Genomic DNA, 14,570 nt, shown 5'->3' with positions numbered 1-14,570 from the left:
ACACGCGCTGACAGCGAGTGAGGAGAAGCAGTTGAGGGGGGGCGTGGGGAGGAAATTTGACCCGGCGATCATCTGGGCAGCCCATAGGAGACATCAGGGCTCTGCTTCCGCTGCTCCTATTATTGTGTGCTGACCAATCACAGGTGCTCTTTCCTCTAAACCTATCATATATTTTCTCTCTCTCTCTCTCTCTCTCTCTCTCTCACATACACACTCAGTCCCACCACTCACAGGAGAGTTTAGATTTACCCCTGTAGGAGAAGTTAGCTTTGGTGGAGGAAGTGTGTCAGTCTCTAACTAGTACTCAGTGTGAGAGGAAGCAGACCCAAACCAGTTCCTGCCAGGCCCCCTGACAGGGAAAGAGACAGACAGTAACTAAAGACTTTACTCTGTATGCAAGCAACTACGTTCAGTATGCAGTGCTAAGTTCACCTTAGGGGAGAGAAGCTACCTAGGATAACCATAGTCCACGCCAGGATTCTTTCTAAAACATGCAGGGCAGTCTCCTGAAATGAGAGGAACTGACCCCAGTAGGACAAAGCTACCAGGGAAAAGGTCTACGTATCCTACTGCACAGCGCATAACGACTGGGAAGTCTTCGCAACCGGCTACACCAAGATAACCGACAACTGGGGCTCGTATTACCCACCTAGTACAGGTATCTCGCAACTATGGGGCATAGGGGGTTCAGAGCCATAACTAGGCATCCGTGAGTTTGAGTATCACTCATCACTTCTTTCTACACACTTGTTCCGGCAGAGAACACTTACTACTTGAAACGGGCTCCTCTCCTCTTCCTTCTCTCTACAAAGCACCAACTCTTACAAGCACTGTTGTACCTCACTGTCAGCCACATGATTCCATGATAGGGCTGGTTTGTTTTCATGGACACTAGATGGTCCAACCTTCCCCTTTAATGTCATGGATCATTCAGAACACGGGTCCTCTACCTGCATTGTGAGTCCTATATCAACCTACACCTTCCTCATCTCACTGGGACAGCCCCAGTGTTCAATTTCTTTAAAACCTACTACAGCAATTAGGAATCTTTCACTTTGCTTAATTCCAGCCAAAGTCATCAACAAGCTCCTGATGCCGAAAGCATACTCCTGAATTCTTGGCAATAATGCAGCTTGAAACATTCCATCCCCGGGGCCATTCTAGACTTCAGGCTAAGTTACCTGCTGTTGTTATTTGGCCACAAAGTAATTTATGTTCACCTTAGCCTAAGAACAAAATGTGTCACTACAGACTCTACATACAGATTCTACATACAGAAGCATGTGACGTGTCCACAGGCTGGTGGATATACATCTTCTCAGGCCACCCCAGGCTTCTAGATTACAGTTGTTATTACATAGGTGCAATTTGAAACTCCTGGGCACCAAAATCTGTAATTATGAGGTATCTTGTATAGTTCTGGACTTTTAATATGTCCCAGGGAGACCTACTGGGGCTTCTAAAGCTTTGCCTCAGGCCTGGATACATCCACAACTTTTGAACACTCTTTACATACCACCTTTTCTGGTTACTTTTGAAGCAGCTGGGAGCATTTTCATTATATAGTAGGATCAAAATGATGAGGAAGGATGGGTATAATTCTTAAAAGGGAACCAGTCAGCACAGTTGTGCTGATATGGTTGCCTGTAGCACAATATAGATGTACTGTGCAGCTCACAGAGCATACCATCGGCGGCTGCAGCAGTAGCTTTATAAAGGTGAAAAAGATATTTCATTATGCCGTGTGAGGAAAAAAAGCCGGCAACTAGTCATTAGTGGTCTCTCTGCCTGAGAGCCATGACTAGTCACAGGTGGCTCCCCGACCAGATGACTAGTTGCCGCCCCTCTCCCTGCCTTGCACTGCGTAATTAAACATCTTTTTCACCTTTATAAAGCTACTGCTGCAGACGTGGCTGGTAGTCTCGGGACATGCAGAGTAGATCTATACTGTGCTGCAGGGAACCATATCAGCACAATTGTGCTGACTGGTTTCCTTTAAAATGTGACTCAAAAGGCTTACATATTCCTCATCTTTTACTGTCTATAAGTTGAAGAAGGGCAAAGAGTTGAGTAACACATAACTTCAGGATTTTGATCAAGGAGACACATAAGTCTAAATAGGATCTGTGCAACACAGTGGTAGTGCAAACATACCCATATTCTTTAAAGGGAATCTATCAGCTGTAATTCAATCTCCAAACGGCTGACACTGTTATGGTGCGTTTACACAGAGAGATTTATCTGACAGATTTTTGAAGCCAAAGCCAGGAACAGACTATAAAGAGGGATCAGGTCATAAAGGAAAGACTGACATTTCTCCTGTTTTCAAATCCATTCCTGGCTTTGGCTTTCAAAATCTGTAAGATAAATCTCTCTGTGTAAACGCACCATTAGATAGGTATTAGCAAAGGAGACACATGGTACCTTTCATATATATGTCTTTGCTTCCAGAACATAGAAAATGCTTTTATACTGTAATACAAAGAGTCAAAGAGGCTTCCCCGAGCTCCTGAAGTGCAGCAAGCTGTAACAACTCCTTACCCCCCTCTCCCATACCTGACCCTGCTTGGGCCTCAGCTTCCAGGTGTCAATCAAGCAGATAGGGGGAGAGTGGAGTGGTTACTGCTTGCAGCTATTCAGGAGCTTCGGAAAGAGGCTTTGTATCAGAGAATTAAAGCATTTTTCTACATTTTGGAAGCACAGCTGCATAAATGAAAGATACCATGTGTCTCCCTGACCTAACAGCATCTAACAGTGTCAGCAGTTTGGAATGTGAATTACAGCTGACAGTACTCAGTACTCTGATGAAAAAAGAAGAAGAGAAGATGAAGATTTGCTACTGCTCTGGACAGTTCCTGTCACAGAAGTAAATTACAAATCTATTTAACTTCCTGAAACCAGTTGATTAGAAAGAAAAAATTGCCAAAGTACCAGTTTAAGGATTTCCACTGAATTATCACTATAGGTTGTCATAATGAGAGATGATCGAACAGCCGAAAATCTTAGGTTCTATCGAACTCGAACCTTGCCAGACCTTCCGCATTTGATTCCGATGTCTTCCCGGTCCGTGGGGACGGAGAAGACAGCCCGAGTACTGCCTGGAATTCCGGGATTCAGCCTAGGTAATAGCCTGTCATCTCTAGTCATAATAAATGCTCACCATACTTAGGGAGGAAGATGGGGCATGTTGAATTGTAAGAACAGAGAAGCTTTCTCAAGATGTGAGCTGCTGATGCACACTGTTCCCCATACTGTTCTGTGTGCACAATGTGATCAGCAGAGGTGAGCTCAGGACAGGCGTCTATTCACAGAGGAGATGGAGAACATGCTGTGGGACTTGCCTCAGCCACTATACCTAGTAGTACAGATGATGTCTATGAAATCTCTAGGTGTCAAGATATACATGCGGATACATGGGTTTTATAACCTAAGCCCTAAATGTAACTGAAGCTGATTTGATGCTTCTTTTTGTCTTTCAAGTAAATGTATTTATTCCAAGATCCAATCGATATTCTGGACGTTTCTCTAGGAGATTTTCTGCTACTATAATTTCATATACTATGTTCATCTGATTATCAATTATCAAGAATATTGGATAATCTGGCAGCTAAAATAAGAACAAGGGAGTACAATCTGAGGTTGGTGGAAAGATCTGGAGCAACATGAGAAAATATTATCTTAGGGTATGTTCACACTGATGAATCGGCGAGGAATTTGAAGCGGGATCTGCACTTAATTTCCTGTTAATTCCAATTAAAATTCCGCCCATAAAATATGAACAGAGCAATATCCCATTGTGTTCAATGGGATTTCAGGTCTGTTGTTCACACTGCGGAATTTTTGCTCAGAATTTGCCATCATGGATCCACCTTCCACCCAAACAATTGACATGTCGGATTCCGCTAGAGAAATCCTATAGAAGTCAATGGGACTTGAATTCTACTTGAATTCCTTGCCTGTTCCTCACTGTGAACATACCCTAAGGCTGGGTTCACACTACGTATATTTCAGTCAGTATTGTGGTCCTCATATTGCAACCAAAACCAGGAGTGGATTAAAAACACAGAAAGGATCTGTTCACACAATGTTGAAATTGAGTGGTTGGCCGCCATTTAATGGCAAATATTTGCTGTTATTTTAAAACAACGGCTGTTATATTGAAATAATGGCAGTTATTTACTGTTATATGGCGGCCATCCACTCAATTTCACCATTGTGTGAACAGATCCTTTCTGTGTTTTTAATCCACTCCTGGTTTTGGTTGCAATAGGAGGACCACAATACTGACTAAAATATACGTAGTGTGAACCCAGCCTTATAAAGGTGCAATCACATATCAAGTTTGCAGCATATTTGACACAGGTTTTATATCAACTCCACTGTGATATTCGGTGCCGTTATAGTCTATATACCTGCATTCTCGCAACAGTATTTTCATTTTGCTGCTAGAATTTAGTGACAGCCTTGGTTAACTGTTTAACTGCCATAGGGTTTAAAGATAAACAGATAACAAACATGCTTACCTACCTGTAATCTCCTGGTGCACTCCTGCTTTAGTCCCCAGGTCCCAACACACTGACAGCTCGCTCAGCCAATCACTGAGCTGTCCCGACGCAGACAGTGATTGGCTGAGTGGGCAATCAGTGTGCAGGGACCTGGGGACTGAAGAAGGAGTACCGTGGGGGATAACATGCAGGTAAGCATTGGATGTTTATTATTTTTTTAACCCCACGGCAGTTAAATAGTTAACCAACGCCTTCCCTACATTCACACAGTAGATCGAAAATTTGCTGGGAGAATGCAGAGCCATAGGCATTAATGGTATCAAATATCGCAGTGGAGTTGCTGCAAAACTGTGAACTCGCTATGTATGAATGCACCCTTACAGAAAGAGTAGTAGGTACTTGGAACAAACTTCCAGCAGATGTGGTTGGTAATTCTACAGTAACTGAATTTTAACATATATCTATTCTAAATTGATAATAAAGGAAATAATATAAGGACAAACTAGATGGACCAAGGTGGTCTTTTTTTGATGGTCTTTTGATGTTTTTAAAACACCATGAATGCCATCTTTGGTATTCTTCACACAGAACAAATAGATTGGCACTCTATATAACAACCAGTGATGCTTGATCTGAAGGAAGATTCTTTATGGCTGCCTTGACCCCCTTTTAATTTCTATTAAGTTGATTGTTAAATATTACAATTGCATGTAATGTAGTGTTCCCCATCTCCAGTCCTCTAGGACCATAACCAGGTTAAGATTTGAGGATCTTCTACATAAAGAACACCTGTGATTATACCTGATGCACTGACTATACTTAGATCATCAGTGCAACACTAAGGAAATCCCTAAACATGACTGGCCTGGAGTTGGGGACACTGATGTTATGCACACAGAGACATTGCAGACAGGTTATTTGTTCTTCATTGAAACAGGTTAATAAATTACCTCTCCCTTTCTCCAGTGTTGGAGGCCAATACCCTCATCACCATAACCACTCGCTGGAGCAAATAACATATTAACAGTTCTCAGACCGATATCCCTGACGCCTGTCACCACAAGGAGAAGTTAAAGGGTTAAAGCACATAAGACCTGCTGATGTTTGCACAGTAAATAGGAGGCTGAAAAACAGCAGTATTATGAGAGGTGAGGGTGGGTTAATGAATGCACTCTGTAAATTTGTTTTAGGTTCCATATTATGTAAAGTGGTGATTGTTTTGCACCTGCGCATCCACATGATAAATTGGTTCCTATAGGGGTACAGATAAAAAACATACTGGTGTTGGTTTATAGCACCGCACAATCTAATCTACCCCTGGACAATAGGTAAGTGTCATCTTAAGAAGGACCTTTTGCCCTTTCCTGACCTATTATAGTAAATTCCTTGCTCATTATTTCCCTTTAAAAAAATCTATTGTAGAACATATTTTCTTATAGATCTGTGATGTGCTGTTCCTCTGTTATTCTTAAAAGAAAGGTAGGACTAAATAGACAACTGGATGTTACCAATGTGGCACTATGAACTTTGATTGAAAGACATTGCAGGGGCACATCCACAACTGGTAACACCCATTTGCCTACTGTATTTAGCAATGTATTTTTTGTAAGATATAAGTAAGATATTTAAGTAGGTAATAACAGATAAAAGGAGCAACACAGAACTACAAGATACGATGTTCCAGGATCATGGGGAATGCATGTACAGTGGTGTCTTGGATTACGAGCATAATTCGTTCCGGGACCGTGCTTGTAATCCAAATCCACTCTTAAACCAAAGCAAATTTTTCCATGCAGAAAATTGGTTCCATACCCCCAAAATAATGATTCTATATTCTGAATAACATGTAAAAAAAAATGAAACAAACATTTATAAACAGCTGAATATGTGATATTATAAGTTACTGTACAGTATAGCAATCAGCATGTGGTGTATAATGTATAGTAACTGCATAAACCTAAAAAACAGCCGCAGTTTGTACAGTAGATAGAGGATGGAGCTGCTATAATAAAAAAGCAGGGCTGCTGTCAGAGGTCTGCATGGTCACATGATAGCAATGGAGAAGGGGTGTGTGTTCAGCCTGGACCAATCTGGACTGACAGAGACTGCAGGGAGGACAGAGACTGCAGGACAGATGAGGGCACATACACGCAGCACTCTCTGTCCAAGGTCAGAGGGGTTACAGCTATGGAGAGATTGCCTCCACAGTCCTGTCCCCTGATGTAAGCCCCAGCCTGAAGTGGATCTGCTATGATTTGGAAGGTGAGGGAGACTTCCTGGGTCATAGTACAGGGCTGTAGACCCCGCTATGCTGACCATGCCTCTTCCCAACTCACCCTCCCACCCAGTACAGGGAGCTCTTAAACCAAAGCAATGCTCTTAAATAGAGATGAGCGAATCTCGAGCATGCTCGAGTCGATCCGAACCCGAACTTTCGGCATTTGATTAGCGGTGGCTGCTGAACTTGGATAAAGCCCTAAGGCTATGTGGAAAACATGGATATAGTCATTGGCTGTATCCATGTTTTCCAGACAACCTTAGAGCTTTATCCAAGTTCAGCAGCCACCGCTAATCAAATGCCGATCGTTCGGGTCCGGATCGACTTAAACCCAAACCCGGTTTGCTCACCTCTGCTCTTAAATCAAAACTCTCTTTAACCAAGTTACTAATAAAACAAGGTACCACTGTATTAACTAACATAGACAGGTCTGGAGATCTTCTAAGGCAGGCGTTGAGAACCTTTGGCTCTCCAGCTATTGCAAAACTAAACTATCCATCATGCCTGGACAAAGTATGCCCATGCTGTCCAGGCATGATGGAAATTGTAGTCTGATTAGACACTAGGGGGGACATTTACGAAGCGTACGCCAGGGAGAAGGTGCAAAATCACCCCTTCTCCCTGGCGTATGCCTCCTGTAAGCCCCTCTCGCCCAAGGGGCGGGCTGGGGTAGCTTGGGGGGGGGGGGGTTAACGCAGCGGGGGGGAGGCGTAAATCATGATTCAAATCTACACCCGCTGGAAGCAGGTGTAGATTTAGTACGCCGGGCGCACTAAGAGTGGATTCACTAAGAGGCGTCCTGCCGGGGAAAAGGGGGTGGGCCTAATATTAGACCGGCGTACTTGTATGCCGGTCTTCATGAATCCCCCTCCTAGGTCTTGGCAAATTGATCTCGGAGGATACTTTTGGTTAGTGTACCTCTTGGTAAAAAGCATGGACTGCTAGACAGGCTTCTTTGACACACACGAAGAAGAACTTCTGCCCAGTTGGCAGACTTTGAAGGGGATGCATCATTGGACTGAGAGAATCAGGATGGTTGTTTCAATGGATTGACGGCCACCTAAGCTTTTTTGTTAAGTGTTGGGAGAGATGGTTACATGAGGGCACACACACATGGTGAATAGGCACCAGAGGACCCAAACAGATCACCAGTAGAGAGGACCATTTGATCCACTGATAAACATGCACAGCTTCCACAGTATCCCTTCCCAGCACCCATGCACACTTTATTACACCCCTGGTTATTTTTGTGTATATATATATATATATATATATATGTATATATATATATATATATATATATATATATACAATGTATTTTTATGATACATCCCTGGTTTTAGCAATATAAGATCTGAGTACAGAGAATGTTACAGCCAGCTAGTCTGGGAAAGCTTTACTACTTTGAACTTGTCTCATGAACATGGTGTACATGCTGGGTATGAGAACTGCGGCAGAGGCCTCTTCACTTCCTGGGGTCAGAACTAGACTCCTTTTAGTGGGATAGTGACATGAAGAAAAGATTGGGCTTTGCTTGGTTCAGCCGACGCTGTGATCAGTCATCACGTATTATCCATGGGAAAGCCTAAATGGCAATTTCTGTCACTTATGCAGAGGATCACCCCCGCTGTCCATTATGAATTCTGTGGTTAGGTGAAGGCTGACGCATGGGACACTGTATGCATACTGACTATATGTAGGTAAAGCAGTGAGATTAACATCAGGCTCTATGATGACACATTCATCCCTAATCGCGCTTTATTATACTAACAAAATTCAGACAATACATTAAATTCAAAAGGGTATAGTTTTAATAAATTAGACCAGATCAATAAACATTTACATGGTACAATAGCATTTTGCCATTTCCATGGAACGATAATCGTTACTTATGATCGTATTTGCGATCGTTTTTTGTCTGCTATTTCTTCACTATTGAGTTCGTATCTACTGCGAACGACCGAACAACATTTTATTCAATGCGAACGATTTGTGAACGTTTTGCGAATGAGCAACGATAAAAATAGGTCCAGGTCTTATAAAGCGATCAACGATTTCTCGTTTGGTCGTTAATCATTAACTGCATTTCAACCGAACGATTATCGTTTAGGTTAGAACGATTTAGAGATAATCTGAACGATCATCGTCCGGTGGAATAGGGCCCTTACCCTGCTCAACCAGGTGCATCCTCAGTCAATGCAGTAAAAATCTTGTCCATGCAAGATGAATTAAAGATGTTAATGAATGGAAGTAATAAGATAAGGTAAAATCAGCACAAAACATGGTAATTAGAGATGAGCGAACCTTGAGCATGCTCGAGTCCATCCAAACCCGATCGTTCATCATTTGATTAGTGGTGGCTGCAGATCTTGGATAAAGCTCTAAGGTTGTCTGGAAAACATGGATATAGTCACTGGCTGTATCCATGTATTCCACATAGCCTTAGGGCTTTATCCAAGTTCAGCAGCCACCACTAATCAAATGATGAACGATCGGGTTTGGATGGACTCGAGCATGCTCAAGGTTCGCTCATCTCTAATGGTAGGCACCACTACAGGAATGCATGCGTTCTCAGATATAAGGTTGCAACAGTATAAAACTGATAAGGAGATGAGCAGGTAACCCACTTGAAATCATCTGAGGGGCTTGTGGTCTCTTTTACATACATGAACATCCTTTTATCATAGTGGGGGAGGTGTATCTGGTTGCACTGATTTGTATTAGTTCATTCAGGATCTTGTGCTAATATACAACCGAATCCGAAGAGATTGATATGTGTGAAACCAACCTAGTAGCAACAGAAATAAATTAGGATGTGTGCATACTGCCCTCTAGTGTTCATTGATGAATACTGTCAGATACAACAGTAAGTCATGATTTTGAAGGAGCTGTCCAAAGATTATAATTTAACTTTATGCATCTGATCGGTGGGGGTCCGACTACCAGAAACAGGGACCCCTTATCCCCTCCTGAATTGAGCTGTGGTTAAATGAGCATCCTCTTTTCAAACAACATACCTCCTATGCAATTCTTAAGGGAGAGGTCCCATCAAAGTTAAAAATCTCAGCCAGGCAGGGGGATGCGGGAACATAATAAAGTATACTTGCCTGGGCCCCTATCACGCCGCTCTCACCTCTGCCAGATGTCATTATTGGCCAGTAGCCGGGTACATCACATACCTGGCGCCTTCAGCTGCAGCATCACGGCCTGGCTGATGGATTGCCTGCTCAGCCAGTCAGCCAGTGTATGCAGCGGTGTTCCACCCCACTCACTGATTGGCTAAGTGGGCAGTCCATCAGCTGGGTCCTGACATTGGAGCAGGAGGAGCTGCAGGACACTGGCAGGAATCAGTAAGTACCTTCTGTGGGGAACTGCACCCCATTTTTTTCATATTTGTTACTACATTCCTGCCCATTAGATGTCGCAATACACTGCAATGTGTTACCTGTTAAGGGAAATCTGTATCCAGTAACAGAGAGACCCATCAAAAACAGGAAGTAGAGAGAGTGCTTGTGCTATGTGAAGGAGACAGCCTGGGAAATCTTGGGCTGTCTACCTGCAAGGTGAGCAAGTCTGACTCAGTAGCGGATTATAATAGGTCCATTTCGGGCGGTAGCCTGAGGCCCTAAGCTCCTGGGGGGCCCATGGCCACCCAAACAGACTTGTACTTTAGGAGTGTATTGTCTCCGGACTACAATTCTGCCATGATTTGCAAAAAATCTGCTGCTTTGGGCCTCACAATTCCTTTTGTAGAGGACGAGCTATTCCCTGTAAGTGGAAGGCTATAACTCCTCCCTCTTCAGGAGACTTCTTGGACTCCCTTTCTTTTCTCAGACGTATGGAGGAGCTCACTGCTCATTCAGAAAAGGAGAAAAGTAATTTTACCAAAGTTTGGTTCTGTTGGGATACATTTAAGGAATCTGGAGACCTATCTTTGTGGATCTCTAATCACTGGAGATAGGATCTTGTGTTACAGAGATCCCCCATGATGTTATATGGTATAGTAGGCGCTCCTACACCCTGTCCTCCCCCATCCCTCTTTCCTCGTGTTTCCTCTCTCCCCCCCCCCCCCTCCTCCCCCTTTCCTTCTCTTCTCTCTCTTCTTTGCTCTCATATTTCTATTTGAGTTTCTTCTTGTCACTTTTCCCAGTCAGGGACATGGGACTTTTGATGTCTTGCTTTAGTGCATATGTGCCTTACCTTCACTGTTATCTCTGTGTGAGAATCTTATGGTCCATGATACTATGTTTCTTAGACCAACCGGGGTCATGGTCTCCCAGAGATGGCGACACAAAGATTGCATATTTTGTATTGTGATATTATCCCGCCTGTTACACGAGAATGTTTGTTTTATTGTGCAATAAACATCTTATTTACCAAAATCAAAATAACATATGTTAATAAACCAGCAAGTAATAGATGAGGGGGGAGGAACATGGCTTCTATCTTGAAAGCCACCATATTGGATCAAGGGCAAGTTTTTCCAATGGAAAGTTGTCATGTAGCAAATCAAAGACAACCAAAATTTTCAATTGCCACAATCAGATCTGCAAGATCGCTTGTGGTTCAAAAGATATTAATACAGAACAACAACAACTGGGAACATTCTTGCTGATGCACAGCTATTTGACGTGTCTGAAAATAAAAGGGTGTGAAAATAAAATGCTGCAAAGGTGATCTGTCGCTGTTCTTCAAGAAAGTCTCAGATCACCTTTGCAGCATGCAGCCTTGTCATGAACCTATTTTTCTTACATTGCCACCATAAGGCTAGATTCACATTTACCCGCTGACCATCCTGCTGTCCAGTGTATGTAATCACATTGACACTACACTGCCAAAAGAGGTATCTACAGCAAATTTCGCTGTAAACTCAATACGCTACGTATGAATCTAGCCTTAGGCCATGCACTGGTGGCTGCGCGGGACTTACGGGATAAGGGGGCCGGTATTTAAATGACAATCCCTCTGCGATTATGGAATCACATTGAAACTGACGGGATCCACAGTGGATTTTGCTGCGAACTGGCAGTGTGAAATCCACTGCGGATACGGTATGTGTTTTTTTGCCCAAAACTTTTAATTGGATTCAGACCTGAACTGTTTGTTGGCTGTAAGCAGATGGACCTTTAATACTGGTGTATAATCATCACCAAAACTATTTTCTATTGTACCCCCGTGCATTAACTGCCGAGGCAATTATTGTCACCTCCCCTGATTGTTCATATGACATGAAAACCCCCTTATTTAATGTGTAGATAAGTGTTACATTCATGTCAAAGTTTAGCTTCATCTCCTTTGCCAATGCAGATTCCTCAATAAATATCACATTCACCCAATCCTCTCCATGCTCTGCGACCGCCCTGAAACTTTGTGTTCTACTACTTAAGTCTAATGGTTTTCACTTACCTTTTTTTGATTTGTAAATCCTATAGTATTCCAAGAGTTTCTTACTGTTCGGTCATAAACATTGACTTCTGTTTCCACCCATTTGATTTGTTGTGCACTTTCTGTTTTCAAGGCATATAAAAAAAGACAGATTTGGTCAGCTCCCCTAGAACACCATTCACACTAGGCAGGAGCACGTTGCTATGGCTGAAATTGCAAACACACAAAAACACAGAAAAATGCAACAGCTCCCCGCAATGGCAAGATACAGACACACTACAGACATGAAAATAATTAAAAGCAGCCCCACAACTGTTAAAAACAAATCTCCACAAAAGTAATGAGGCTCTTGGTTACCATTTGCAAATAGTGTAAACCACCCTTCCACGATAAGGTGGCCCCATGACAGGGTGGACCCTGCACTGTACTATGACCTCTCCATGGCATGTAATACGCCTATTCTCTGGGCATGCAAGATTCCCCCCCCCCCCCCCCCCAATTGCTAAACATTTTTTTTCTGTGTTTCAGATGGGAGAAGAGGCTGCCTCTATTTGGTCGTGCACTCCAGCCATCCCATCCTGGTGGTGTAATGATATTTGCTGGTATGAGATGGATCTTGCATGCCCAGAGCATAGGCATATTACATGCCATGGAGAGGCTTTAGTACAGTGTAGGGTCTGCCCCGAGCATGATGCCACCTTATTGTGGTGGGGTGGTTTAAACTGTTTGCAAATTGTAACCAAGAGGGTCATTATTTTTGTGTCGACGATCGCTGCTATTGGTTGATCAATTCAGATCAGCTAAATTCAGCTTTCTGGGTCATCAGTGACCCGGAAAGCAATGGCGATTGGTGCTGTCCGAGACAGCACCAATCGCCATTAGTGTCCCCCAAAAAGATGGCGCAGGTGCGCCCCTCACGATCACCATGATAGGCCGGCCAATCACAGTGATAAATGTGTAAAAAAAGAGTGTTACCGGGTTCTGCACCCCTTCGCTAGGTAGCTGAGGGGTGCAGAACAGGTGTGTGGTGTAAGTGCACCATACTCACCTTATCCGGATGTCCAGAGTGAAGATTCGGTGGTCCCTCGGCGTCCTCTTCTTCCGTCGTCTATCTTCGGCTCCCGTTGGCTCTGCTGCGTCTATCTTCGGCTCTGCGGGCTCCCCCATTGTCTATCTTTGGCAATCTTCAGCAGCTTCGCTCTACTGCCCCCTAGCAGCTGATCAGTGGATATTATACACCGATCAGTAGCCTTAGGGTAGGAAGAGGGTTTTTTGTTTTTTGTTTATGTGCCCCATCGCCGCTAAGTGCTGATCAGCAACTCCTCATTTTTGGCATAGGGTTTTTTTTTCCTACCACCACTGTCTGCTGATAAGTACCACACATAAGTGCGGCATTTATCAGCAACTCCTTTTTTGGCATAGGTTATTTTTTCTTACTTTAAAAAAAAAAAACGTAAAAAACACTACATTACACTACACTACACGAAAAAAGGTTTTACACTACACTACATTACACATTTACATACCCCATATACTAATCCCCATATAAAAATGGCCCACAGGGTGTTTTTGGTGGAAGAGGTATACGCTCTTACAGGGGCGTAGCTAGGATTCATGGGGATTCATATATATATATATATATATATATATATATATATATATATATATATACATGCTCAGTGATGTGGCCAAATAAATAATTCTCTTGTGGCCAGAGGCAGAATCCTGCATGCAGCCACAACAGTGACTGGCAGAGGAGAATGTCTGCTTGTTCTGTCCATCCACTGTATTTAACTATAACAGCCTATTAGGAGCCTCATGGTTATATACGTAGGTGCAGGAGCAGACTACCTTTTGCTTAACCCCTTATGTACTGCAGTGTGTAAGTGACCCAGTGTTCTCTTACATACTGCAACACAAAAAAGGGTTAATACAGAAGACAATTAGCTCTCTCCTTCACTACTCCTGCACTGATAACCCCTGACCTCTGCAGGAGCTCAGAGAACAAAGGTCAGAGGTTATCAGAGTAGTGAGGCAGAGAGCTAATGGTCTTTAGCAAATTAACCCTTTTTTGTGTTGTAGCATGTAAGAGAACACTGGGTCACTTACACACAGCAGTACATAAGGGGTTAAGCAAAAGGACACAGGGGGCTCTTCCCTGTGCATCCCCGGGCCCCCTCCCTCCACAGGCCCCATAGCCACCGCCTTCCCTGCTTCTATGGTAGCTACGCCACTGCGCTCTTATTGCCTCCGTCACCGAAACAGCCAGTGAGGATGAATGGGGGATCCTTGCTTTTTACATTCATCATCATCATCATCATCTAGTGATAATGAATATCCACGTTGGCGTCCAAGGAGGACGCCTTGGGCTGCCCTCAGACACGTCATCCCACCTCGCCCAC

The sequence above is a fragment of the Dendropsophus ebraccatus genome, chromosome 4 (assembly GCF_027789765.1).
Source record: "Dendropsophus ebraccatus isolate aDenEbr1 chromosome 4, aDenEbr1.pat, whole genome shotgun sequence".
NCBI lineage: Eukaryota > Metazoa > Chordata > Amphibia > Anura > Hylidae > Dendropsophus > Dendropsophus ebraccatus.
This window is presented reverse-complemented; position numbering follows the sequence as displayed.